The sequence below is a fragment of the Pezoporus occidentalis genome, unplaced genomic scaffold (genome assembly GCF_034315485.1).
Source record: "Pezoporus occidentalis ecotype Australia unplaced genomic scaffold, CSIRO_AGI_Poc_V1 ctg1, whole genome shotgun sequence".
NCBI classification, from domain to species: Eukaryota; Metazoa; Chordata; class Aves; order Psittaciformes; family Psittacidae; genus Pezoporus; species Pezoporus occidentalis.
Genome location: NW_026912778.1, coordinates 9,967,428 through 9,995,169, shown reverse-complemented (window position 1 = coordinate 9,995,169; position 27,742 = coordinate 9,967,428). Strand labels below are relative to the sequence as shown.

General features: G+C 35.8%; 1 protein-coding gene across 19 annotated transcripts in view; it reads right to left on the bottom strand.

The window, feature by feature from the left end:
- TENM3 (teneurin transmembrane protein 3) overlaps nucleotides 1-27,742 on the bottom strand; it is a 413,751-nt gene that overhangs the window by 366,680 nt on the left and 19,329 nt on the right. Inside the window, exon 2 of one of the 19 annotated variants that reach the window (XM_062625044.1) lies at nucleotides 9,936-10,003. The exons of the other annotated variants lie outside the window; for them this stretch is intronic. The gene's annotated coding sequence lies outside the window, so the exon portion shown is untranslated. The remainder of the gene's footprint in view (nucleotides 1-9,935; nucleotides 10,004-27,742) is intronic. 19 annotated transcript variants of the gene reach the window in all.

Here is a 27,742-nt window from a genome sequence, read left to right as displayed (position 1 = left end):
GGTGGCATGATAGCTGAAAACAGATACCCAGATCAGAGAGACTATATTTAAACAAGTGGATAAAAACTGTTTGCCTGCTCTCTTACTCACTTTAAGCAGACTGAATGTCAGCTCATTTTGTTAAGATTATTTGGTTCTAACCTTATAATAAAGAACTGAGGGCAAAGTTCAAAAAGCTTACAGTCTCTTCCACCATCTCATGAAAACAAACAAACGAAAGTTCAACAGTGTTGGCAGTCACTATATGAAACTTAACCTACGCAGAAGGTTCTATCCAGTTATGAACTGCTGATAGTTACTTTGTAACTGGAGTTCTCCAAGCAGTGCAGAATCCACCTGGAACAGTTCTTGCTGCAGGAGAAGGTTCTTGTTTATTTTTATTTCACATGAGAAGTCACCAAAAGCTTTTAAAATGCCAAAGGATCCACCATGGGAAAAAGCGAGAATGCATGGTTGTCATCTCCCTCCCCACCAAAACCACACGCGTTCCTTCAATCCTAAATTTTATTTTAGGCATACTCTTGACACATATGTTTCTAGAAACAGAATAAACTGACTTGTCTATAGTAATGGTTATTCTTTTGGTACCTCATCTTCCACCAGTTCTCAAAGACCACTCATTACCGCTCTGAATCATGACTAGGAGGAAAGGAAAACACAACCACCAAACAGCAAACCACAACAAACCCACCCACCCAAACCAAAAACAATCTCTACACACCAAGATCCAAACATGGTTTCTCTTTTCTCTTTAACGAAATAAAACAAAACAAAAAAGGCAGGAAGTAGAAAGTTACAGCTTAACATCAATTAACTTTGATTTACAGAGAAACATAGAAGTAAATAGTGCAGGACTGATAAATGACTGAGCTGCCATCTGCTTCTGTTCTCAGCAGCTCTTTGGAAACTCCCGTTACCTCAGTGAAGTGCTTGCCAAATACTGGAGTAAAGACAGCAGTACATAACCGGAGGGAGCAAGGCAATGAAATAAAGCTTTGATATCCACTTGTCTGTAGGAATTACCTACATCCACCACCTTTCTAATCCCAACCAGAGAATCTCTTCAGATAATGTGTGCTCTCGATCTGCATCTTCCTGTTTGATGCTCTTACACCTGCTGGTATGCAGAACTACTCAAGCAGAATATTTATCTGTCCAGAAGTGTTCCTACTACCCCAGTAAAACAGTATCAGCCTGCATGGAGAAACTTTTACACATTTTGCCTGTTTCAATTTTCCTAAAACACAAGTAAGCAGATTACAAACAGACTTTATAACAGATTAATTATAAACCAGAGAAGTGTAAACCCTAACTTTCTTTTTTGCAAAAGTATTTTCATCTACTTCTGTAACATACACTACCAGCTAATTTACTATACACACCACCCAGAGATGTTAATACAAAACTTTACTGTTCCAGGTAAAAACTCCACTCAACTGGCCACTGCCTTAATGATTGATAGATAAGAAACTAACAGTATTTTATTCACCCATCAGTTTCTTGCGAACAGCAATTGCTCAAGGAGCAACCTGTATCACTATTGTAACTCTAAGCTCTTCACAGTTACATTTATTGGCTATTTCTTACTGGTTTCCAGCAAAACTCTTCTGTGTTCTGTGCTTGCTTTAGTATCTTTTAGTACTTTCATCCAAACATGCAAATTACTTTTGTAGTTTACATCAAGTTAATGATCCAGTTTATCTCAAATTTCAAAGAGCATAACAATTAGTTTTTGAATACTTCTTATTCACTACTTGTGAGGGAGTAGTACTGAATACTATTTTTTTCTAAGTAAACTATACTGAAGAATTCTATTAAAATGACTGGTTCAGAAACAAGAGAATTTCTAGATGGGAAAAAAAGTTGCATTTTATTTTTTGATCAAAAAATTCTAATACAAGAATTACCTTTTAATTCCAGATCTTCTCACCTGAAAAGAATTGAAAGTGCCTCTGTTAAATAGTTGAGTCACTGATAATTTAGTAACATATTCACAATGTGTACCATGCCCAAAAGCAAAATACACAGGGAAAATAAATCCATCCAAATAATTCAATGAAATATGCAATAACTTGCAATACAAAAAATCCACCAGATGAGTTGCTACCTCAAAGCCTTTCAGTTGCAATTAACACTACAGGAATACAGTTGTCTCAGACTATGTCCACCAAAGCTTCTAAAAATATGCTTCAAATTATCCTTTTAGTCAAAGTTTTCAAGATAAAACCTCTTAGAATTAAGGGTGCCAGCAGTTTTCTCCACCTGCTCCTAATTTTTATAACAGAGGTAGAGATATCATGCAGTAGCAGAATATGAAGACGAAATGGGTAACTATGATGAAATCTGCATCAAAAGGATTTGAGACAAATGGGCAGAATGACTGTCAAATCACCACCTGCACACAACTATCCAGGAGTGGAGACCCTGACAGGGGATAACCCTGCCACAATCAGAAGAAAACTTCTGCTGATCAGCACCTATCATTTTTTTTCCTTTTTTCCCCGCCTTCAACTATTGCAACTTCATGTAGGTCAAGATATTGGGCTGGTTTGTAAAACTGGCAGATTGACATCCTGGATAATTTCCAAAAAACCCTACACTCTACCCAAGCTCTGAGAGCATCCACCCTGAGTGTCTTCCCTAATATAATTTCAAATTCTGTGAAAAGTTTATTTCAGTACAGAGCTGGTCTCAAATAAAAGCTTGATGACCTCAGAAGGAAGAGGTCCTTTTTTCTGAATATAACACATAGAACACAATGTGCAAAGTTTCATACGTGACACAGCTGCCTGGAACAGCCTCTGTAAAATAGGTATCATTGCTAAGGGCTAGTGAGGACAATTATTACCCACCTATTTTCACATCTCATCTTTTACCTTCTATGGTAACTAAAAGAGATTAAGGAATTTGGGTGTCAAGAGTTGGAAAAAGAAAGCAACAGTCCTTAAAGGGGAAAAAGAAAAAAAAAAGCATTTCTCATGGCATGTCAACCCTAGACATGCTAAATGTTGAGAGGTCAGCTTTAGGTCAATATACACCTCCTCCTCTACATTGCAACACTGTGAAAACAAAGGTCCTGGGTTCTTCTTCACTGACACACAGCTAGGGCTATCAAAGAGACATCTGCAGGCCTCTTAATAAAGGAATGGGATTTAAATCTAACACTCCTGGATGCAAATGGAGCGTTAAATCAGACGACTTATGGAAAAGTTCTAAATTTATCACAGAAAGATAACAGCAGCTTAATTAAGACTGTTATCCACTTCCACTGTGAATATTTGCTCTCAGCTCTCGCCTCAGACATCTGACTTGATCTAGCAACTAATACACATTAAAGACAGAGTTTGATACTTAGAAGAAATTATGTACAAATACACATTTGTCAGGTTGCAATTTACATCTCTTTCTTGTTTCTTCAATTGTATTTTCACTAAAAATATATTTTAAAGCACATTTGTTTTCACAGTTTGAGTAACTGGTGCTCCTAGTGACCTGAAAAAGAACAAAGGCATTCAATCCTAGATAACACAAGTTTGTCTTATTAACTCCAAAGATTACAATACCAAGAACTAAGCACTGCATTCATGAATATGTTAACTTTTATGAAGTAACTAGTGGTCACAAAGATTACTACTATGATCTGTCTTTACTGACACTTATTGAAGATCTTTGTCCTGCAAATAGCAAAGGTGAGTGTGAACAGCATCCTAGCCTGACCACCAGCAATGTACGATTAACGGTTAACCTGCTTCCTTTAGTTGAGGCTAATTTTATCCTTCTTGAAGTTGGCCCTTTTTTTCCCCATCTCTTCTGCTCCATCTCTCTTGCCAAGAGATCCAGATTTTTTCAAAAAGAGATTACAGTTTAATACAAATTTACACAATTCTTAAGTGTTAAAAATATCTGACAACAAAAAAGACAGCTTGAAAGTGATTGAGGTATTTTTTTTTTCCATCTTCTTCATCTATAGGATTTTTCATCCACTTTGTGAAATACATGAACTTCGCCTCTAAAGAGCCAGTAGGTTGCACAAGACAGTAAAAAAGAGAAGTACTAAAAACCTGAAAACTAGACATGATGCTCCAAGGTGACACTGGAAGTAAAAGTCAATGGGGGATGCGGTCTGTTCTATCATATCCCTGATGTCAGCAGATTCTCTCTATGACCCAAGAAAGATACAAAGGTGATGTATTGTTGCAAATAGAGAGCTGTAGCTGACAAATACTTTCCACATTCCTTATAAAAAGCAAGCTCTAATCCTTCAGGTTGATCTATAAAGCCAGTGATGCTTCGAGCATACACGTTCTTCTTGCACTGAAAAATTAACATGCACGAGGTCACATTGTAGTCACACATTTCCTGCAATGTTTTTGCTGATATTCTTTTAACAATTTTAAAGCTTCCAAAAAAAAAAAATATGGGTGCTCATCTGCAAACGTCATTAGTTTTATCAACTGCCATCACTGCTTTTATGATGTTAGTTAAAAACAGACAAAACAAACATGGGAAAAGCCATGGGGTGGAAAGGAAAAGAGCAGCTTCTAGAACAAAAACAAACCAAAGAAATTTTTTAAGAAGCAGCTACAGCTACCAGGATTGAATACTTGCTCATCACATCATTTACAGATCCCTAAAGGAAACAATTTACCACTGTCCGACAACACTGAGCAGTCGATGATAGCATCTATATTTAGGCTAACGCTTTCAACTATAAAAGATGGTGATTTCTTTTTTTTCCTGAAATGTTCTAACAAATTCATTTTTTTGGAGAAGGTTATTACTACTCAATAGAGAGAAAGCAGTAACATGCCTTTGCCAAGTGAAATTATCACCATATTTGTCAAAGTTAGAAACTTCCCAAAACATTCCTCTTTGTCATCTGCCACACCAGGAAAATCAGCAAACCACTGAAGATAGCTTCTTGTCGCCTTTCCAAAAGAAGGCAGGACCCATACTGATTTCAGGGGAAACAATACTGGTGTATAGGAAATCTAGTGAGACAACACCCTGAAAGGCACAAACAAGACAGCTATTCTTGCTGACTTTCACAACATCTAGTTCATGATATCTATAAATCACCTTTATGTAGAAAGCCTTACAAAACAGCCTATACCTCAGACCCAGAAGACCCTGTACTACTAACTGCCCCCTACTGTCAGTGCCAAAGATATACAGCCCTGCATTGAAGACACCTTTAATCACTGTGATGCCTCACTATAATTACAGCTGTATAAAACAGTACCTATTTCTATCCTCTGCACACACCCTGTGTCAGAAAAAGCAAAAACCTAGGGCTTCACATCTGCAAAACTGTGCTGTAGGTTGTAGCCACACACAGAGAAGTAAGAAAGATCACTAGGCAGTCCTGTTGCCTTGAGCCTAACTACTATTATGCATCTGTATTTATATGTACACAATGTTTTGGGCATTTGTTATTGTAGGTGGGTTTTTTGTTTGTTTTTGTTAGGCTTTTGTTGTTAAATTTGGGTTTGGGAGGGTTTGGTTTTTTTTTTTTTTTTTAGGTAGGGGGTGTTGGTTTTGTTTTTAAAGAGTAACAAGAATTCTAAGGAACATAATTTTTTTACCATAGCTCCCCACTAAACTTGGGGAAATGACATATGAGGGTTTATGCTGTGTTGCTTTTTGCAGCCAACATAAGGATGCATTCAAACCACCATGCTGTGTCCTGATCTCACTCGGTTTTGAGAATTCAGAGTGGATATCTTACAAACTGGTACCTGGAAGCAACAGCACTACACAGCATTTTTACACCTCTGTTTAAAGTCACATTTCTTTCTACTTTATTTTAAGCTTTAGATAAGTCAGAATATAGGTGAAAACTGACAATACAGTATTGGACTAATCAGGAACTTTTATAAGAACACACAGATAAAAACCATCCTGAAAAACCTGGAAAAAAAAAAAAAAGAAAAAAAACAAACCAGAAAAACCCACACCATTCAATGCTTTAAAATCTCTGCAAAGTTTTTGGCTTTTCCATGTAAACAAGGAAGAACAAACAAATTAGAACACTTACTATATGGAACATTAAAAATCAAAACCATGTATTTCTTCATTTTTGTACTCTGCATCTTTTTTTCATTCTTGGCAAATATAGCAGGTTTCAGCAAGGCATTTAACCAGGCTAAAGGACACCCTGGCTGAAGTTTTGAGAACAAAAGCAGGCTGCAAACATGTTCCATCTTGTATTAAAAATATTCACTGTCATCATTGTCTTATGGAATTCATAATCAATAAAACACCTCCAAAAATCTTTAAAGTTTTTTTTCATTAGTTGTTTCAAAGATTTTTTTAATGAAGATACCCGATTTAATTTCCAGTCTTTTTAATGAATCCCATAGATTATTCATACATTCTTCATCATTCAGTTTGGCTACCAATCAAAGCACTGCTCAAGAACAAGGACAAAAAGCAAGCAGGAATATGGTTTGATTTCCATACACTAACAACTACCATAAATTATTTATTTAACTTCAAAGCTTTAAAACTGATGATGAATATGGTGGGAAAAATGAGATGTGTTTGTTTATTATCAATTATTTATTACATATGTTTTAGAGTGTAAGATATGCACAAAATAATAAAAATGTAGTATGTTAATTTCATTAAAATTTTCTGTTCTATCCAGTCAGAGATTATGAATGGACTCTTTGGTAAATTTTCAATAATGAGAAGCCAAAAACCTGACAGCTTCAGAAAAATAATGAAAAATTATTAGATCTTTACTTCGCAGTAAGAAACTTACATCTGTATATGCAAAACATTCCTCAAGACTAGACAGAATGAAGTCTTGAATCAAAATAAGCTATTCACATAAGCCAACACTAGTAATAAAACATTTAGAGTCTAGCATAAGAATGATAGCTGAACTAAATTCAGATCTAAACCAGTCAGAGCAAAGAATTAACATGTCAGTCCTTCTAAGCAAAGTGGGTTATCAAATCAGTGGAGCCACTACAGATCCAAATTTTCTTTTGATTAAAAGTAAGTCTGGGATGCATGACCGTATGCGAGATAACCATTGTTTTTAATGTGCCCTAGGTCAAACATGGTAAACTTCACACTTCTAACCATGCTGTTTGTAACAGATTGGATGAAACACATTTACAAAAGAATCAATAAATGTAAAGACTGGAAAGAATTAGAAAGGCTTGCAGGCTTGTACCTATTGTCTGGGGGAATTAGATGTCAGTTTGAGTATTATAACTTCAACAAAGGTTTCCTAGCTTTAATTTACTAGAACGCATAATGGGAGATGTAGAAGCTGGGAAACACTAGTCCGTCTGAATGCATTACTTAACAAACAACTTAATGAATGTTACAAACATTATTATAGTCCTGGCATACTCTCTCTGTTCATTCATTTTCACTTTGCAATCTTATAATGAAAGGACATTTCTTTGTAAGGCTGTTCCACTTTAAGTCTCAGAAACAAGAAACGCTACAATATGCTCAAAGCAACAGCAATGCTAAAAGCTATATAAAAAAAAAAAGGATGGTGATACACAGCTGTCTAGTCTGTCTTACATAGGCAGCAAATATATTTGCATAGTTTATGCTTATTACTTGTACAGGTAAGCTATCAAATGTATACATCAAGAAAATCTTCCATTTGTAAACTAATGTATAAAAAAAAGCGTATAAAAGGAGACAAGGTAAATGCAGCAGACAGTGGAACACACAAGAAAAAAAGAAAAAAAAAAAAGAAAAGGAAAGAAAAAGAAAACTCACCAGCATATTCTTTAAAACTGAAAACACTGGGCTGATGTCAGTCCAGTTCACACATTAAAAGAAGTAATCATTTATTTCCTGAGGATGTTTAATTCTTCAAGTAGTTCTTGTGAAATAGAACATCCATACCCTTTCCTAATTAAACATTTCAGTCATCTGATTTTCAGTCCTCAGTTCAATCTGACTTTAATTCAAATGTACGCCTTAAATGAAACAAGGACAACTTCTGCATTACAATAAAATAATTAAGACATAAGGTAGAGTTTAACACCATACTGAACTTTAAGGTTAATCAAAGTTATCGCAATATATTTCCTCACATTATCTGACTTATAAAGTAGAAAATGAGGAAACAATGATGAGCAAACTATCCATAAGCTTTTCCAGATAAACCATTTGGTCTAGTGTTCCAACAGACAAAACAAAATTTTAAACATACGATAGGGTTGTTTAATGCCATATTCCATTGGGTAAAATTGGATACAGAAGGTTACATTTCTCCATCCCAGGTTCCCTCTTCAAACCACAAACTGTTCATGTGCAGCTGATAAGTACAATATCTCTGAAACTCCCTTTATAACCCAGTGCATACATTGAAACAATCACTGGAGTGCATTCTTTCCCAGGGAAATGTGTAAAGAACCCAATTTCTGAAGACAGAAACTGTATTCTATCATAAGGGTTTGAATAACAAGTTACTGAGTTCTTCTACCGTGATAGGAAAGCCTCACTTGGGACTTCTTGATTGACAAAAAGTTGCTATGTCCATAAAGAAGAGGTAGACAGACACAGATCTGCATTACAAAGAATGTCCTTGTAACTGGAGAAAGACTTTGCCAATATTACTATCACCAGACAAAAGTAAACATAGACTATGTTCATTTTTATGTATTAGATGCTTGCATGTTCAGATAGAAGGATGTCGGTATATCTGTGCCACTGCATTGTTGCGTGACATTAGTTGTGTTTTCTGTTCTGTCAGCAACAACCTGTGTGGTTAATATCCTCACATGTGCTTTAACTAATACAAAGTATTGCTAGTTGTCACACGACATCTACGGCAACAAATACACATATTTGACTTTCTGCTTTCGTCTCATTTAAATCTACTTTACCAACTTGAGAGCCTTGTCACTTGGACAGCCAAGGTCATGATTTTTGAAGAAGGTTCACTGCAGGCAAATCCCAAATGGCTATAGGGGTTTCTCTTTGTCTGGTCACATCAAAAGGAAGTTTTAAAAAGGGTTAATCATCGCTTTAAAGTAAAAAGGAAGTATACTCCACAACAGAAGCTGCTGTTTATGCTCCTTTGGGCTGTTCATTGTTGAAATCTGGTTGATAGAAATTGGGATAAAAAGCTCAGACACAGCTATTCCTAGAAATAGCTGCCTCAGAAAAAGAAGACACCCGATTAACCTTTCCGTATACCATTAGCCTACTAAATTGAAGCATTCCACAGTGCAGAGACATATTATGTGTTCTTTGAAAGAAATGTTACTCAAATTTATATTCCAGCATATTCTTATATTTGTGTTATTGCAGAAAAAAACAAACAAACCACACACAAAACTGAATTCAAACAGTTAACAGTTCATTCTGCTGATAGCCCAACCCCCAAGAAAAAAAAAAGACAAAAACCAAAACCAACAACCCGGAGAGTTACTACAGCCTTTCTACAACTGACAAATTCCCAGCTTTTAAACCTGTGGCATAGGGGCTGAGTACTGTGGAAGCAGGTAAAACACATCCTCAGTCAAAGTTTTTCCACTGTAAGAAACTTGGGAAATACTTTCCCAGCAAAGAGTATGATTCACCTTGCCTCAGCCAAAAACTATATCCTGAGCTACACGCTCCTTTAAAAACCATTTTCAGTGTCGATAAACAACTGAATAAATAGCTCAAGTACTGTTTTTTTTTATACTGGTAGTGACGTAAGAAGCACACCTATTTGCCAACTAGAGGTGGGGAAAGTCAGAAATTCTGCACTTCAACAGGCGAAGGGTAAGATGCATGTAACATCAGTAAAGGGTGAGCACTAGTATTATTTGGTTATATGCATCCACAGATAAGGGCAAGCTATTTTTAAACATGGAAATGTCATCTTAAACACCACTGTTAGTTTCCCAGTTCCTTCTCTCTTCCCTCACAATACCATATAAACAGGATACCTAATGACAGCTTACCTCTAAAGCTAAAGAAACAGTTGCCTGATTGTTGCCAGTATCTCTTTCTTTCACCTTGCAATAGACTCCTATGGAAAATGGAAAGCCTATCATTGAAGCAGAAGCAACTAGGAGAAAGCGTGCTCTTTCTCACTTCACACAAAACTACAACTAGACAATATATCTTTTTCAAAGTACATAAGTGTTAAGAAGTGTTCTCTTCTGTGAGGAGAGAGAGGCAAGCAGTCTAGCAAGAGCTGCAGTATAAAAGGAGGGGAGTTTTATTTATGCTCAGGTTCAGAAAAAAAGGGAAAGGGGCCAGGGGAAAGCAGCAGAAAGATGAAGTCAGTTCCTACCTGCTAGTTCATCTGAAACCATTAAGTTTTTACCATAAGGACAAGCAAACACCAGCACAGGTTGCTCAGACAGGCCATGGGGTCTCCATCCTGCAGATGCTCCAGGACTCAGCTGGATGCAGCACTGAGCAACCCCATCTAAGCAAACCTGCTTTGAGCTGAACAAGGCAACCTCTGGAGGTAGGTCCCTCCCAGCTCAAATACCTATTCACATACAACCACAGAATAATTTATAACTGCAATTCTTTTTCCAGTAATACAAACTCTGCATTCAGGCTCACTGTACTCCTACAATAGCAGTAGCCCGAAGAGTATGGCATCAATCAAGATCTATGGAAAATTAATAAGTGACCGGCACATGGCAGCAATTGTAAACTGAAGAATTTCTGAGATTAATACCCAGAGAGGTAATAGACCCCAGAACACCTGGAATATGCTCTCATTTCTGATTTAATTTTAATATCCCGTTTCTACCCAGGGAAGTTGAAAAAAGACAAGAGAGTTGGTTGACAAACTATTAATAGGAGAAAAGGCCTTCTCTGTTTTGGAAGCTTTACATGCTCTTCATAAAAAGGAGAACCCTTCCTTAACACATCTTTGTAAGATGTCCATATTCTATTTGTAAGAACATACTTAAGGGAAAGTCCTATGACAACATATTCAACGTCTTTTGTGAACTTCACAGCATTTTTTTTCATGATTTTTTTTTTTTATTTTTTGTTCAAATAATCTAGATACCTTGTTATTTTATTTTACTCCCCCTGGTATGTTTAATTCCTTACTGGATACATCATTACAAACTACAAAAGGAACAAGCTAACTGGAATTTTGCCCTGCCACATTTTAACAGAAAGTACCAAGCTAGTATGAAACCATCTTAATTGCTTTATCTAATTATACATTTTAGGTTATCATTAAATACAATGTTTCAATTTTTTAGCTACCCCCCCCCCAAATCTGCATGTATCAATTAGTTCTGCTGCAAATTTTTATTCTATAGTAGACTTTTGATTGACACTGTTTATCTAGGTTAAAGGCAGGGCAGAAAGATCTGTTAGCAGTCAACACCTTTAACTTAGCACTAACATAGTATGTTTTTCTTTTCACGAAATTCAACTTGAGTCCACACCTGCTCACAAAGGAAACAGGTCAGTATTCTAGCCAACCTTTATTTACCTTTCAAAACGAAAGATGAGGCTTACTAAATTCATCTCCATAACCCATTAACATAAACTCTCTCTTGATTCATGAACATCACAGCAGGCAAGAAATTACTTTCTCCCATTCTAAACTTGCAGTTGATTTTTCCATGTTTATGCAGTACTTCCTGTCTATCTGAACAACATAATCACCTGCAGATGCTTTCAGAAGCATACCTGACAATCCTTTAGATGAAATACTTAGTGCAAGTATCTGTGTGGGATACTTCATCTGCTACACAGAGATCTATAAGAACATACTGCTGTTAAGATGTCCTATTTGAGATCTCTTTGAACACTGGTGCCTAACTGTTTATCATACTACACACGGTACCTTTACAGTTAATCAATAGTATTTGCAATTTAGGAAGGCTGAAAAAGCAGGCTACAATTCAAGACAAGAAACACGTGGCTTGCACAGGCACTCTCAGTTATGAGGAATGAAAGGACATTTTTTTTGCTAATGATGCATTAGCAAAGCTATTCTGTTTGTTAAATGCCATGAAGCCCACGTAACATTAATTAGTGGAATTCTCAGCTGAATTGTTGACACCTTTTACGTAAGAGAAGTAGCATGCTTCATACAGGCATAGCTAAAATTTTAGCGCATTCCCTTGAGCAAAGTAACCCTTTATTTTTGTCAGTTACACATACTAAAAAGAAGGAAGCAAATTAAGCCAAATTAGCGGGGGGGGGGGGGGGGGGGGGGGGAATAAAATCATCTTATCATGGTGTTTGAAACATTCAGGTAGTTTCTAAGCCATAGACACCACAAATACAAATATCAGATTTTCTTTAATTCTTTCTCTTCCATAGAGATAAACCAGCCACGACATTTCAGCTAACAAAGGGTATTAGCTTTTCCATTAATGTTCTCATTTTACAGCTATAGCATTTTAAGGAATCAACCAGGTTATCCTTATTTTTTTTACATAAAAATTACTAAATGAGCCCAAGAAAACCCTAACAGTTCCCAGGGTGAATCCCACATCCCAAGAACCCTTTAGCTAAAGTAGTTCAGCCAGGAGCCTGAAAATAACTTTTTTAGTGATTGTCATTTTTTCTAATTTGCAGCTTATCACTGCTTGTTCTTCCTCTATCAACAAGCACCCAAACCCAGGGTCTTATCTCAGAGTTGTACTCTATAAATTACTGTGAAAAAGAATGAAAGATAAAACCTTTTAGTTGATCTACTCACATCTCTAGATGTCTTCACTACATTTCCTTATCACACAGCTCTATGTAGCTGAAAGACTAAGTATATAAGAGCAGCAGTCAAAATCAGTTACTAACTAGGGTATCAAGTACTGGATTCTTCTTCCTAAGAATCCCACAATTTGCTCCTAAATTTGGGATACTTGTTACTCTACACTGCAGGTAAGCAACAGAAACAAAGATATTCCTTAGCTCTCCTGGTCTATGTGTTCAGTAATTGATTTCTGGGATGCCTTGTGAGCATGTATGATTTTTTTGTTTGCCCGAGCGGTTTCTGGTTAGGTTTTGGAGGGTTGTTTTTGTTGGGTTGGATTGTTTTTATTTAAGCAAGTCAAAACCTTTTACTTTACAGGGAAAAAAAAAAATTCTTTAAGCATGGCTATAGTTTTTCCACCCCCTATTAACATCTTTTAATCTCTTCCATTATTATTTGTAATTCACTTGGTCATATGCAGGGAAAGAGAAACTTTGAGATTATTTTTATATTTTTCTGAAGTTTCTCATTTTTCCCTACAAATGCTTATCTTTCATTGCTTAATATGTCAGTCAATACTTCTTTTCCCACTAATAAACCTGTTCTCACAGTGCATGAAAAGGAGAAAAGTCAAAGTACGTATTTTAACATGCACACACTTAATGGAAATTGTTTGAGACTTAAGTGTGCTGTTTAGAAGGTTAATGCCGACTGGTATCAAGCTGGAAGATTACCTGTTTTTCCACTTGATAAAGTAACTGAAAGACAATGTATTTCTGAATGTAAGAACTTAACTGTTAAAAATACATAAAACATGTTCAAAATAGAAAGCTACCAATTTCTTTCCAGTTTATGGAGTTGTGCCATATACTTTGCACTATTATTCAGCAGAAGACATTCTGCTGATCAGATACTATGCTCAGACACGAGCCCCACAGTGGCCTTAAATTTGTACACAAAGAAGCAGAATAAAGGGCATGTAAACAAAATGGGGAAAAAAACCTGAACAAAACAAAAAAAAAAAAACAAAAAAAAAAAAACTGTCCTTGTGTCCCTTGACAAATATATTTGCCTCATGGCAAACATATTCTCCTGAACAAATTCTTGATACTGTAGTGATAACGGTACTTACAACACAGAACACACAGGGCAGATTTATAGTCCAACAAGCATCAGAGCACTTGACCAGGATGGGCACTATTCCAACTCCATAAATGGGAAAACCAGGGCAAAATTGTATTTGTATAAATTCAGTGGCAGGCATGAAAAGTATCAAAGGCCACAATCAGATACCTTTATTGTATTCTACAGTTCAAATCTGAAATGTTTAAAAAATAATCAACTAATTTTAATATTAATATTGATTTCAGGCAAAACATGCTTAACTTTACTCAAATAACTCGTAAACAGTGCTTTCGAGATGAAATTTAATATTCCTTTCTGTGTACCTCAAAACAAAGACTGTACTAGATGCAAGAAATATATTGAAACCATGCATGTTATTTTTTGAAATATAGAAGACAAATATAATTGATATTATATGAATATAATATCACCCATATCTACCTGAAAGGGCTAACACATGTTACTAGTTTAATGAAAGCACAGAATAAACAACTGCCCAGAGCATCTTAGGGTATGTTTATATTATCCTGAAAACAATTAAAAATTGGGAATAATCTTCAGTTGCATCATTATTCTATCCTAGATTATATATATATATTATTTTAAAGCATCTTAAAATACTTTGGAACTGTTGTTTCGCTCCCCTTGCCCCCTTTGATAACTGTACACTTGGAATTTCATCCCCACAATTTTGCTATAGTACCCATATTTAATGAAATAACACATTTTAATTTTATACCATCTCCTTTGCAAAGAAACATGCGCTTTGTTTCCTACCTCACATAAACTAACTACATAGTAGCAACATTTTAGGCTAGAGACTGATTATTCTAATTATCCTAGAGTTTACAGCTCAGCTTCTTAACTCATAATGAAACCTCTTATTTTCTTGCAGCAGCACACATTGAAAGCATTACCATTTTTTAGAAAGAAGCCAGATGATAGAATATTTTGTGCATTTGCCATAGGCAAATAGTATTTTCTTCTGAACAATTTTATCTTACACTGTAAATTGTGCACACCATTATAAAGGTGCATGTTTCACTCACAGACTAATTCAGGAAACGGAAGCAAGAGATTTGGTGAAATGGAAAGATTTTCCTTTAAGATCTTCCACATCATTACTTTTTCCACTTACTTGGTCAGGAAAGACTGCCAGATATATACAGCATGCAATATAATTCAGGGCTCTGCTTTGGAGAGTATAGGGTTGTCATAACACATGCAAGAGCAATAATGGAATTGTAACCAACAGGCATTTCATCTCTGGGAGACAAGTCAGAAAATATTAATTACCCAGCAGTGGCTAAGAGGTCTTTGTTGTCTCAGGAACAGTGACAGTATTTTTGCTAACTGAAGGCTCCAGTCAAACTCTGACCTTACGTTCAGAAAGTCAGAAGAACCTGCATTACTCAGTATGTTTGGTCAGCTTCACAATGAGGTCTCCATAATGCATCACTGTAAGGATTTAAAACACTTTCTGGTCAAACACTCAAGTGTTTGCAAAGACAATGGTGTTTATTCTGCTGCATCATCAATTTAAACCTCATTAGCCTCCAATTAACATCTAAAAATGAGTACACACACACATATATATATATGAACATGCTACATGGCTCATGCAATGAGCTAAAGAGAAGTTAGTAAATACAAAGCATGCACTCTGGTGACATTTTTATTTTCATGAAAAGAGTGAAGAAATAAGCCTTTACAGAATACGCATCAATGATTGTATCCCAACAAAAAAGTCCACACAGCAATATGCTTTGTTCTACATGACTGACTCGTCTTAGGTAGTTGAGTGCAGTTAAAATGCCAGTCAATTCAGATATACAGCTTCCCAGTATTAAAAAAAAAAAAAAAGTGAAAAAAAGTGTTTAAGAGCTGCTTATCAATTTCCACAAGTCTATACATACCACAGCCTAAACTGCAAGCACAGCTCAGTTACATATAAACATTAGCATTGCAAAACTCTGTATATAGAAAGCCTCATAGCAACAATGCCTAATGTATAGCAGTGCCACATCCAGCAAAATTAAGTGGTTTTGACAGAAAATTCTGAGATGATGTCAGAGGTCTTTTTAGAAGAAAAAAAATACTATCAATTATGGTAGTATGCTTTGTATAAAGTTAGGAATTATACAGATAATGATATAAGGCAGTTTATTCCAAACAACCTTGAAGGAATGTAATAAAAGGTGCCTCTTTGGACCAGAAAAATATACCGGCACATACACACATCCCCAATCAACAAAATAAAGCCAACTAAAAAAGAACCAAACACTGAACAAGCTATCACAAATGACTTTTAATCTCTTTAAGAAGTTCATAATTTTGTATTCATTATTTTATCTCATCACTTTTTGCTTCCTTCCACCTGCTCCTGCATAACCCTTGTTTAACATCTGAGCTCTGTCAAGGCACAGGTGAGATTCTAAATGACCAAAAGCCAAAGCAAGGGAGATCAAGTACATTCCTACTACAACTTGCTAAAACCTTTTCAACTGTAAGCGGGTTAATATCCAATGTGTACTTTCAGTACAACTGAAAAGATTTTAATTTACTGTAAAATAAGACCCAGATGTGTGCAGCAGACATAAAAAAACAGTCATTTTTTGCAATGCAAGTCATGTGTTAGACTAGCTTTTTAATTTTAAGAGAGATCATTACTAATCCTCAACTTAGCCCATGGAAAGCAAGTCACAGGAAGCAAACCAACTGTTTCCACCGAAAGTTGGACAACTTGCATTTGTTCAAATCTACCCAATTTTGCTTTTTAAAAGTCTTCCTCTTGAAGGCTGCTTCCATTCTCTTGTGGTACTGTATAAATGTTTCATTTGTAATTAAAACTTGCAGTCTCTCATCAGTGTGATTTTCTTTTTTCAAGGTCACTTTGACACATTATGCCTTGAAACATAGAAGATGTACCTCTGATGGAAGCTTTCTTACACTTCTTGAAGGACCAGACTGAACTCAAGTTTCCACTGGGAAGCCATTACTCCCAGCTTCACCCATTCCTCAGTAATTGCTACACAGTATTAATATCAGCCTTCTGAGCTTGGCTGCTTCTGGGATTTCTCCTTTAGCAAGTTCCATCTATTTTCTTCATCTCAAAATACCTATTGTCAGGATAAACCAAGCTCAATTTTCTTCCACTGTCACACTGTTGAGTCTGCTTTTGATATTTAGGAACAGAAAAGGTGCCAGTCTGTATCTCCAGGACAGACCATTAAACCTTCCTGTCTTATCCAAAACACATCACAAATCTCCTGCATATGCAAGTTTAAGAACTCATCAAAACTGACAGTATGACTCAAAGATCAAAAAAGAAGAAGGGGTGGGTGAGGAAGTTTACATGCGTTATTAATACATATTTTTAAAAACCTCCCTGTTATTGCTGGGGTTTGTGTAGCACAAAGGAAGAATCAAATATTGTTAGACAGACTCCTAAGCAATTTTTATACCAACAAAACTGCAACATGTATAATAAATTTAAATCTACTTTTGACAGGCAAGAAGTCAATACAGATGCCTTTTGCATATTATTCATTTGAATCCAATACTCTTATCACAAAACCTACCTTTTAGCAAAAATCTATCACAGAAATGTCATGCTTTGTAGACTGAAACAACTGCTTCAAATGATTAAAGTTGCAAACTTTATTTGTGTGCATTTCAGCCTTTTAAAAGAGAACCTTTTAAAACTGTGGTCACAACTGGCTGTTGTCAGCTTTGTATATAAGCTCTCTGCTTATAACATATTTACATCCGGTGAAGTTAAATCAAGGATCCTGCTTTACTATACTCACACTTGCAATTGTTTCACAATTCCCAGTAATAATGCTCTGTAACCTCTAAAAAAACCCCCAACCAAACCAAACAACAAAAAAACGCCACAAACAAGAAAGCTGAATACTTCTATACGCTATTCTTCTGTTATTTATTTAGCACTATTTATAAAAACTGAAGAATAAAACTGTGCAGTCATCTTTCAAATTTTAAATGCCAGATAATCAAGCAACAATAAACCAAAGTAATTAGGGTCTGAACCTTAAGATATTTCTCTCAAACCCAAAATATTTAGAAAGCAAATCTGATTTCTGTTCATTATGATTCTTTCAGCTAATCTCAAACCACGAAATACATTTCTTTTGTTTAAGACACAACTCTCTCTTATGGTTCTAACTGAAGAGTGTGCTCATTGAGTAATTTAGCAGCACTTCACAGAACTGGGCTATGCATAAGTAGGACATATGTGCCAGATTAGCAATAAAATCCGCCCCCCCCCCCCCCCAATACCTATGACCCATTTATTACTAGCATTTCCCTCCTCCTTTCATCCTTTTTTTTTTTTCCACCTTTAGTCACAATGGTTTATGTTTTTTTCCCTGATCTTACAGTTATAATGACCAAACTTTTGTCTGAGCCCATTCCCTCAGGCTATCTTCAACAAACTCAAGCTTTCCTCGCCCACTCTATAGCAATTATTTCTAACTAGTTAAGGTCAGAAATTCTTACTTTTAATTAAAATATGCATTAGTGAAATATGCTGTAGACACAAGCACACCTCTTCAAATTTTATTTTGAAGCCAGGATTGTGATGTGTTTCGTCAATATCAAAATATGGTCACAAAACCCAGTTTCAAAGAGCTTTAAAACTCTTGACTATTTTTTTTTAATGACTTATTCTCTAAGCTTTCTGAAATGGCACTGAACATATTCTCAGTACTCACCTTCTATTAACACATTGTCAGCTACTCCTATTTGAGGTTTTTTGCAGAGAAGGTTCGCATACTAATATGTGTCAAGTAAGCCTTAAACCAATGTAGACAGGGAAGAAAAAAGCAGAAATGATAGGAGTAAAGTGCCTCTGTATTATGTAGAGCACTGCAGGTCATATATTTTCATGACAGACAGTGACCTCATGATTGGCATGTGGTAGTGAAAAGGAGATCTCAGTATTTACAGAAGTTAATGGAAAACTCCATGGACCATTTGTGCTAGAGATACCAGCCAAAGCTGGTGTAAAGATATCACCATCATGGATTGGAAATATTCAACGAAAGACCATGTCAATTGCTCTAGGCAACTCTTTTTAGGAGCCACCAGCAAAGGAAAATTATTTGGACATATTGTGTGCCTGACTACTCGAAGATATTCTGATGCCAACAGACATTAAAATGTGGGCCAGGAGGTATGCTTTGAAAAGGCAAATGCACCTCAATGCATTTTGGACAGAAGAGGCGCATCACCATCCAGTCTTGACCTCCATGTTAAATCCATTACTTCTCTTAAATGACCATGGTACAGTAAAACAAAGAGGGGGGAAATAATCTAGAGAATATTTTCAGAGATCACAATATCCTCCGTTTTCCACTATACACGTGATGAACCACGTAAATCAGTAAGCAACATGTTCTGCCATAACTATTTCACAATTCCATAATTCAAAGATTAGGAAACCTCTGCCTAATGAATATTTCTGTTTCACAGTATAAACTGAACTTTTATTCCAATCCACCATTTCTTGGTTTTGTTTCTGCTATTTCCCTGTCACTGTTACCCAGACTTTACAGTATAGCTTTTAAAATGTACAACCTTCACTCTCCTAGATGTATAAACACTCCTTATTCATATATATCTTCATAATCTGTGTTAAGATGCTTAGGCTAAGAAGGAAAAAAACCCTACACATTTACTGCAATAGAGGACCAAGACCAAGTCTGGCACCCATTTCATGCAACTGTCTTCCCCACATTAGGCTCTATCAGCTGCTAAATCTAAGAACTTAAATACTCTTTTTAAAAAAAAACTTTTAGCATAACTTCACTGTAAATATATTCCAAAATTTTACAATCAAGTGTAGATAACTAAACCATAGAGAAAATGCTCTGGTCTTATGCTTTATTAGTACATGCAGGGCACCAAATCTTGAAATTCTAAAGAAAACAGAGCAAAGGTTTTTGATTTTTAGGGAAAAACCCCACCCATTTGAAGTTCACAAAGATAATTAGAGTCAATGGGGAGCAATAGAAAATTGAGATTTCTGTATGTGTACTACTGAACTATCTACAAAATTAAAAAATACAAGTAAGATCACATTCATAAAGCTAATTTAAAAATGGTAGTAAAATGCAATCACTCTCATTCTGAAGTCATTGAATGACTATAAACAATAGCATGGTACATTAAGAGCAAAAATAATCTTGATCAACATTTTATTAACACACTGCTCCAGTCTAAACAAATATATCAAAAATATGGGAATTACATACAGTTCAAATCAAGGGAAACAACTATTTGCTCATTAGGGAAATCAAGCAGTTCCATATTGTGTAAGTAGCAACAATATTATATCTAAGTCCTGGAATCAACTGATGATCAAACACAGTGTTTTCATCTAAAAAAAAAAAGTAGCAAAGAAATTTTGCAAAAAAAATGCACTGCTAATTCACTGATACCAAATTGTGTATTTCAAAGCAACTTGGAACAAGAAAGTCTATCACTAAAGTAACAGGTATCCTAAAATTTGGCTCTTTTCATGATCATCTTTATTTTCATGGAATTCTGTACTTTGTTTACTCACTGCTCAAGTGCTACCCAGGCCGGAGAACTTGGATATCACCTCTAATGAAAATAAACACTAATAATACAATCCGTTTGCAAATTTAACTGTGTGAGCATTTAGAACACACATTCTAAGCAGGGCTCACTCTTTTCTGATGTTGTTCCTTCTACTCCTAACTGAATCAGGTCCCTGTGGCCCACTTTCAATATTGAGGAAGACTCTAATAAAAAGCAATGTCAAGGCATAAAAGATGACAATCAGGATTATCAGAAAAGGCCAAACCAATAAAACAAACAAACTGCCCCAGACCCTTCAATCTGTAGTTCAATATGCTTGCAGAGGATAACAAAAAAACTGGGGTTGAAATACAAGTAATTCAGAGCTATGTTAAGAAAATTACTCTAATGAAAGTGTTTCATTTAGTGGAAACATTGCTTTTGGAGTGAAAACTTGGTATAACAGAATGACATTGATGCAGTCCAGGTAAAGCTGTTCTATGTATTATGGAAAGTATTTTTGATAGTGGTGGTGTACTGTCATGCTACATACACACAATGAAATTTTCACCTTGATATACTCTGCTATTAGATCTACACTCAAACCTTTTAAGTAGGAGCTGTAGCTTTTTACGTGCTTTGCTTTTTCTGTTCTTTACCCAAAGATCAGCGAAGATCTCTCAAAATCTCTCTGTGAATAAGAAATCAAAAATGCCTCTGCAATATTCTTTAGTTTTCGTTGAGAAAAGGTGCAACATTTTAAGTTAAATTCAGTAAAAAGCAGGACCATGTGCTACCGACCTGCTAAGGTTTTGGTTCAGCTTGGCTGTACACTGCAAGTGGGTTTGATTGAACAGGCATTATGCAAATGAATGGACTTAAATAAAAGGCAGCTCTCACGTATTAATCCAAGGCCTGGGGTGCTTTCAGAGCAGGCTGGAGACAATCCCAGACACCTGGCTTTTGAAAGACCACCAAGGGAATATGCAAGGAGAGAGGGGGAGGGAAGGTCAGTAAAAGCAGTCTGGAATTAAATTTAACTAAATTCAAGCCTGTCTTAAAGAGTCTGGGTCAGCAGCCTTGGAAGAGTTTCTTTTTAGTTATCAGATGCTGAAATATGCTTTTCTATCTTAAGGACACAAAATGCTTTCCAAAGCAACACTTATCACATACTTCAGGATTCAGCAAGAAGTACTATCTGGAAACAAGAGATGTTTTTAACTACAGGTTTAGAATGCTTTTTGCCTTATCAGTTTCAGTATTCACAATCTCTACCCTGGCATTAAAAGCAACAGTACCATTCAAATTATGGAGATGCAAATCTGAAAAGCACAAACTCGGCTATCAATTGGAAAAGCTGCTGCTATATAACCATGACCAACCACAGATATATGTTAGCCTGGACAGATGATAAATCATCAACATAATCAGGTATCCAATACTCTCTTTCTACTGTCCCTTCCCACACCAGAGCCTAAAATATGTTCTCCAAAAACTGCCCCGAAAAAGAAAGAAAAAAAAAAAAATTACATTTATTTTCTCTTGGGTGCTTTCTCCTCTTAGGGCTATCTGTTATCTTTATAATGTTTTTTAGGTGTTTTCCTTGAAACTACTGAAGTAAGAGCAGACAGAGGATTTGCTGCTTCTTCCCATTATTTTCTTTTCTTCAAAATTGTTATATAGTCTCCATATCTCCTTATACGCATCTCTATTTTGCTTCCAATCCATACTATTGATTTTCAGTTATTTATCCCTTTTTGATAAATTCCTGACTCCTCGATCATCTCATTTTGGTGTCTGGTGTCTTCTCATTTTAGCTCCTACACTCCCTACATGTTCTTGATCTGATGCAGACATTTGGTTGACTGCTTGGTTCTCCCCTCTAGCAGCTCTGGGGAACCAGCCAATGGACATGCATTAACTCCTGACCAACAAGCCAACCAGCACCCTAGCAGCTCTGCAACAATCATAGCACTTGCGGCCTCTCAAATAGCCATCCCAAAACTAGCAATTCCAAAACCAAAGAAAGGACAAGTGAAGAGGTACTGAAGGGAGGATATTATGTCAATAAGCCTATGAGAACCACCTGATGCTTTTGTCATCCATCAACTATTAACTTGTTATGGGAAAAGGGTGCCACCTGGTGCTCAAATCCATCTTCCTTTAGCTAGTCACTCACCCTGCACTTCTGGCTTTTTTGTCCTTTGTTTTCCAGAAGTTCACCTACTTCTCTACCATAAGACCCCAAAATATATTCCTATACTCTCTTAATCCCATGCAAGCTTTCAGGTCTTGAAACGCTATTTAACTTATTATATCCTGAAAGGAACAACAAAAAAATGCAAGTAATGTTAAAACCCAAACCCATACACCTGAATAAGTTACCAAGTAATAAATTTCTAGCTTGTTTATCCAACAGGGGCACTGTGTAAATCAACCTGAAGACTCCTTGCTCAGTAATTAATTAGACAGTAGGGCCAGGATCATATATTTCATCAAAGGATGGGGCAATAGAAAACAATCACTAGATATTTGCTCTAGAAAGCCTGTTTAAAAAAATGAAATATTTTTTCTCTCTGTTATTTTGCTCTTGAGCTCTACTATGCTACCCAGCAAATATTGCTTTTATTTCCTATGGTGCAGCTCACTACTACCACAAAGACTGAGATAGTTATATTCTGAATTCTCGAGATGGATATTTAACATCTTTTTTTGTCTATGTAGGATGCTTTACCTTTATATCTACATGAAATACAAGGATCGTACCAACTCTGAAGTGGAGTTTCTGTCTCTGTTCATCATAGCAGAAAAATCACAGATTTTTTATTTTTTTTTTCTGGTGGAGATCTGCAATAAATAATAATCTGTAACAAGTGTCCTAATTGGCTGCAAGACCTTCTGAGACTAAGGTGGGGAACAAATACTTCCCCTTGTAGTTGCACTTTTCTAATTGCAAGCATCCAGTTGAAATTCAGATTTACAAGATGCAAATGCTTTCTATTATTCTAGATCTTCACATCTCTCTGCTTCCCTCAGTTAGCTCAGTGGCTGTGGCCTAGAAAATACACACAGGCTCCACTGACTGGCAACTTTGATCTTCTGAACGTGTTTAGCACAGAATAGAATATTCATATATTTGGGTAAACCGTGGTTAAAGGAATAAAAATAAAGCCCTTTTATTTATTTCAAAATGGAATTCATACTTCATTTGTCACACTGAATTGAATCACTTTTTTTTTTTGAAGATTCCTTTCAATGTAAAGACAAAACATTTCCAAGTATTTATTTATACTTAGACTAGTCTTTGTTGTAAAGCTGCTGGATATTTTGTATCATTTCTACATCCACCTTCTAACTACAGCATCTTGAGTGATAAGAGGAACAGATCTGACTTATGTTTTTGTTATTATATTTGGGTTGCAAATTATTTTCAATCCTAAAATGTTGAGAATGCCTTTTTAAACCAAGGTTTAATGTCGCCTAGATGCAAAAAACCTAAAACCCAATTATACCACTATATTATAAGCAAAATTATTTTCCCTTTTGTTTTGATCACTGGTTAGTTTCATGGGGGGTGGGAGGGTGTGTGTTTCTGTGTTTCTACATAACTATGTTCTCTAATTTAAGCTTTTAATTCTGTATTATGCACATATTCACATACTTATATGTATAGTATTGAGTTCTAAGATACATAATACCTGCATACACAAGTATTTACGCACACACAGTTATACATGTAATAATACACACACAATATACTGGTTTTATACTTTAAAAATATGCCAGATAATACCAATGCAATTGCTCTGAGGAGAAAAAAAACAAACAAACCAGAATTAAGAACTGAACCCCACTCATTGTTCTAAAATAGAAAGGCTAGAAAAGTAAATGACAGGTTGACTCACAAGATGTGCCTGCTAAATTTAACAGAAATATCTGAGTTAGTGTTTTAGGGCAGGTAAACGCAAAATCAGAGAAGGAACTGGAAAACACATTCTCTAAAAAATGAGGCTACTCCTTCCTAGTCTAAAGTACATATTCCTTTTTGAAATGACAATCCCAAAATATTTCTTTTCTAGTTGAGGTCATTTATCCCACCCAGTCAGACTACGGAGCTTCCAAAGACAAATATCCATCAAGTACAAGGCTGTTTACTGTTCATTTATTCGATACCTTAAAAACTGCCATTCTCTATGCTCTGATTAGTTGTAGTTTCCTGACCTACAGGCTGATGAAATGATCAGCAGAGAAAAAGAGAAGACCTTTTATGGAGCAAACATATAAGAACCTTAATAGTAATAATAGTATAGATCAAATCTAAATCACAACATCATTACTAGCAAGTAATACTTTAAAATGCTGCTAGTTATATCTGAAAAAAATAAACTGGGTTGGATTGAAAGCAAGAACAGAAGCTCTGCTCTCTATTACTCCACTGCAACTAACACCACAGCAGACTTTCTGCACTGATCTCTTGCTGTAAAGCCATTTCCACAAGGAAATCCATAGGCAGAGCTGACAGAATTTTCTTTGGCAGGGCAACTTCTTTAGAAATGCCAACCAGCCACAACCAAAAGACACATTATGTTGTTCAAAAAATACCAACAAACCATTGTAATATTTTTTAATCAGCAATACTATGTGCAAATTATGAGATTTGCTATATGTCTCGAAAGAGTAACATTTCCACACACAGTTCCCAGTTATATTTTATGAAAGCTACAGCTTTAAAAATTAATTTTGAAATAAAAATGAAAAAAGATCAGAATCAAAAACCAAACACCGAGTTTGCCAAGAAAACCCAAATTGTTGATTTTTTCCTAATCTTCTAACAAACCAAACCGAATATAAAAAATATTTACATATCTTCTTAATGCAACACTTAATAAGCATCAGTGAAAACACTGCTTCAGTCACTTAAAGATTTACACAGCAGTCTGTAATACGGTTGACTAATAAGATTCTATTACAGCTACTGATTGAATACATCTAAGAGGGCTGGGTTTTTTTAACTTGGAATGAGATCAAAATGCTTGCAGATTTCAGATTGCTATTAGATGCAATAATTATACGCTAAACTAATTACAACTAAAGCAAAACCTGACTTACAACTAATTAAATTTTATTGCATGAAAATAAAGCATAGTCCTTATTTAACACAGGGCACAGCTACAAATGTTTACGAACTCACCAGTTTGTCTGTTTCAAGCAAAACGTCGAGGTCACATTGATGAAGTTGGAAAGTGGCATGATTTGGACACCAACTAACCAGCTTTATGAAGTCATTCATATGCAAGACAATAAAAATCAGATCAACATTCCCATAATTTTTGCTTATACTGCTAGGAAGCAAACCTAAATGAGAATTTTTTCATTAACATCCTCTTTAATTTTCATCCATATCTTCACTGCAGTTTTATAACAGGGATCAGGTTTAAATTTCAGAAGTAGATAAGCAACTTAGGAGCTTAAGTTCAATTATCAAGGCTTAGAGCTAGATTTTTTTTCAAGCCTATTCAGACCTAAAAAGATGTTAACAGGCAGCTTACACTGAATATGAAGTTAGATATTTTAGTTTAAAATCCCACTACTTGACCAGCTCCTATATAGTAACAGTATTGTTAATCTTAGCAGAACACTGTCATGCTTGTACAAGCTCAAGTAAATAAATCAATGCTTCTAGCAAGAGAGCAAAGGAAGAGGATTTAGACATCAAGAATGAAGGGTGAATGTGATCTCAAACAGCAGAGAATACAGAGGCTGAAAGAATCAACTGAACTCACCAGACAAAGTTAATCAGGAACAGCCTATGGCTTTCCCCTGGTTTTACAGACCCTTTACAGAATGCTGCAAGAGGTTGCTCTCATTTTATTATTACCAAGCTATTTCAGCTGAGTCCATACCTCTGCTAATTTTTTTCCTGCCCTCCTCCCCTTAGGAACCAAGGGCATCACTACCATACCCTTTACTTGTGTGTTCACTGATCTTGTCACAAATCCTAAATTTCTTAAATAATGCTGCATAATTTAGAGATTTAACAATTTAAGATTTCATTAAAGAATTAAAAAAAAATCCACAGTAAATATCCTTCACAAAGATAAAGATGATCTTAAAGGATCAAAGCATAAAGGCAAACTAAGCTTTCATATGCTCCAATTTGGTCCCTTCACTCTTATCAATCATACAATTTCCATGTGTGAAATGGCTGACACTGTCAAATCACGTACCTCTAAAAATCAGCTTCCTATCAGAAAAGTCTTGTATGTATATAATGTCTTAGGTCATGACAATCATAAGAAGTATCTTGCCTCCACCTATCATGTAAAACTTCACATCAGATGGCACAAACAAAAAAAGAACAGAATGGAATAGCAAGGGGAAGGGGCTAGCATTTAAGCAATCTTATTAGCAGAATAATTAATTAACCCTGGTTTGCCACAAACACCTCTATCCTTTTCTCTCCATACAGCTCATGTTGTAGGGCATTATTAAGGTTCCTCCCCTTTACCAAGCCACCTGGATTCATAAACATTGTGGGAACTCAGTGCCTTTGGAATCTTTTTCTGAAACTCCTGTTCACGTGAAATTGGCTAACAGGTTCAAAATTATTACAGCAGAACTGATGCACACATGATAGATTGCGTAAACTCCGTTCCTTCAGAAAACCAAGCTAAAACATAGAGAAATGTAACAAGCTCAGCAAATAATGAAGCAGAAAAATAAAGGAAAAAAAAAGAGTAGACATCTGAGAAGGCAAATATCCTATAGGATGAACACCCCCCCCCAAAAAAAAAAACAAAAACAACAAAACAAGGAACAGGAAAATAGAACAGAAAAATAGGATAAGAAAAGCAGTCACGTATCTGCTTCAGTTACACCTATGAATTCTGCATGCCTATGCTTCCTGTGCCTATGCTTCACATTTCACTGGAAAACATTCTGGTTTTGTCTGAGCAGAAGAAAGGCATCTAACTATTGAATAAGCAGGGAAGTTAATAAAGCAGATATTCTGAAACAATTTTATGCATCAATGCACTTATATAACAGTCTTTTAAATATAACCATGATCCCCTCCCTATTGAAGATTTTCATCAACTTGTTCAACTTATTTGCAGTGGCCAGAAACCACAAGGGGCTTGCTACCATAACTTTAATTTCCTAAAAAGTGTTTACTTTCTTCCAGATGGCAAGATTAAATTACATAAACACTGTCAGCAAGTTGAATCCTCAGATGTATTCATTTCCACCACAGAAGCTTCAAAACCATCTATAATTTTGTTACTGATGTTTGGAAACAGCTGTAGCTGACATGGCTATGTGCTGTATATGTCAGCATTAAAGGATTAAATATTCTCAACCCCCAATGGAACAAACCTGCTCTATTAGCAAGACATA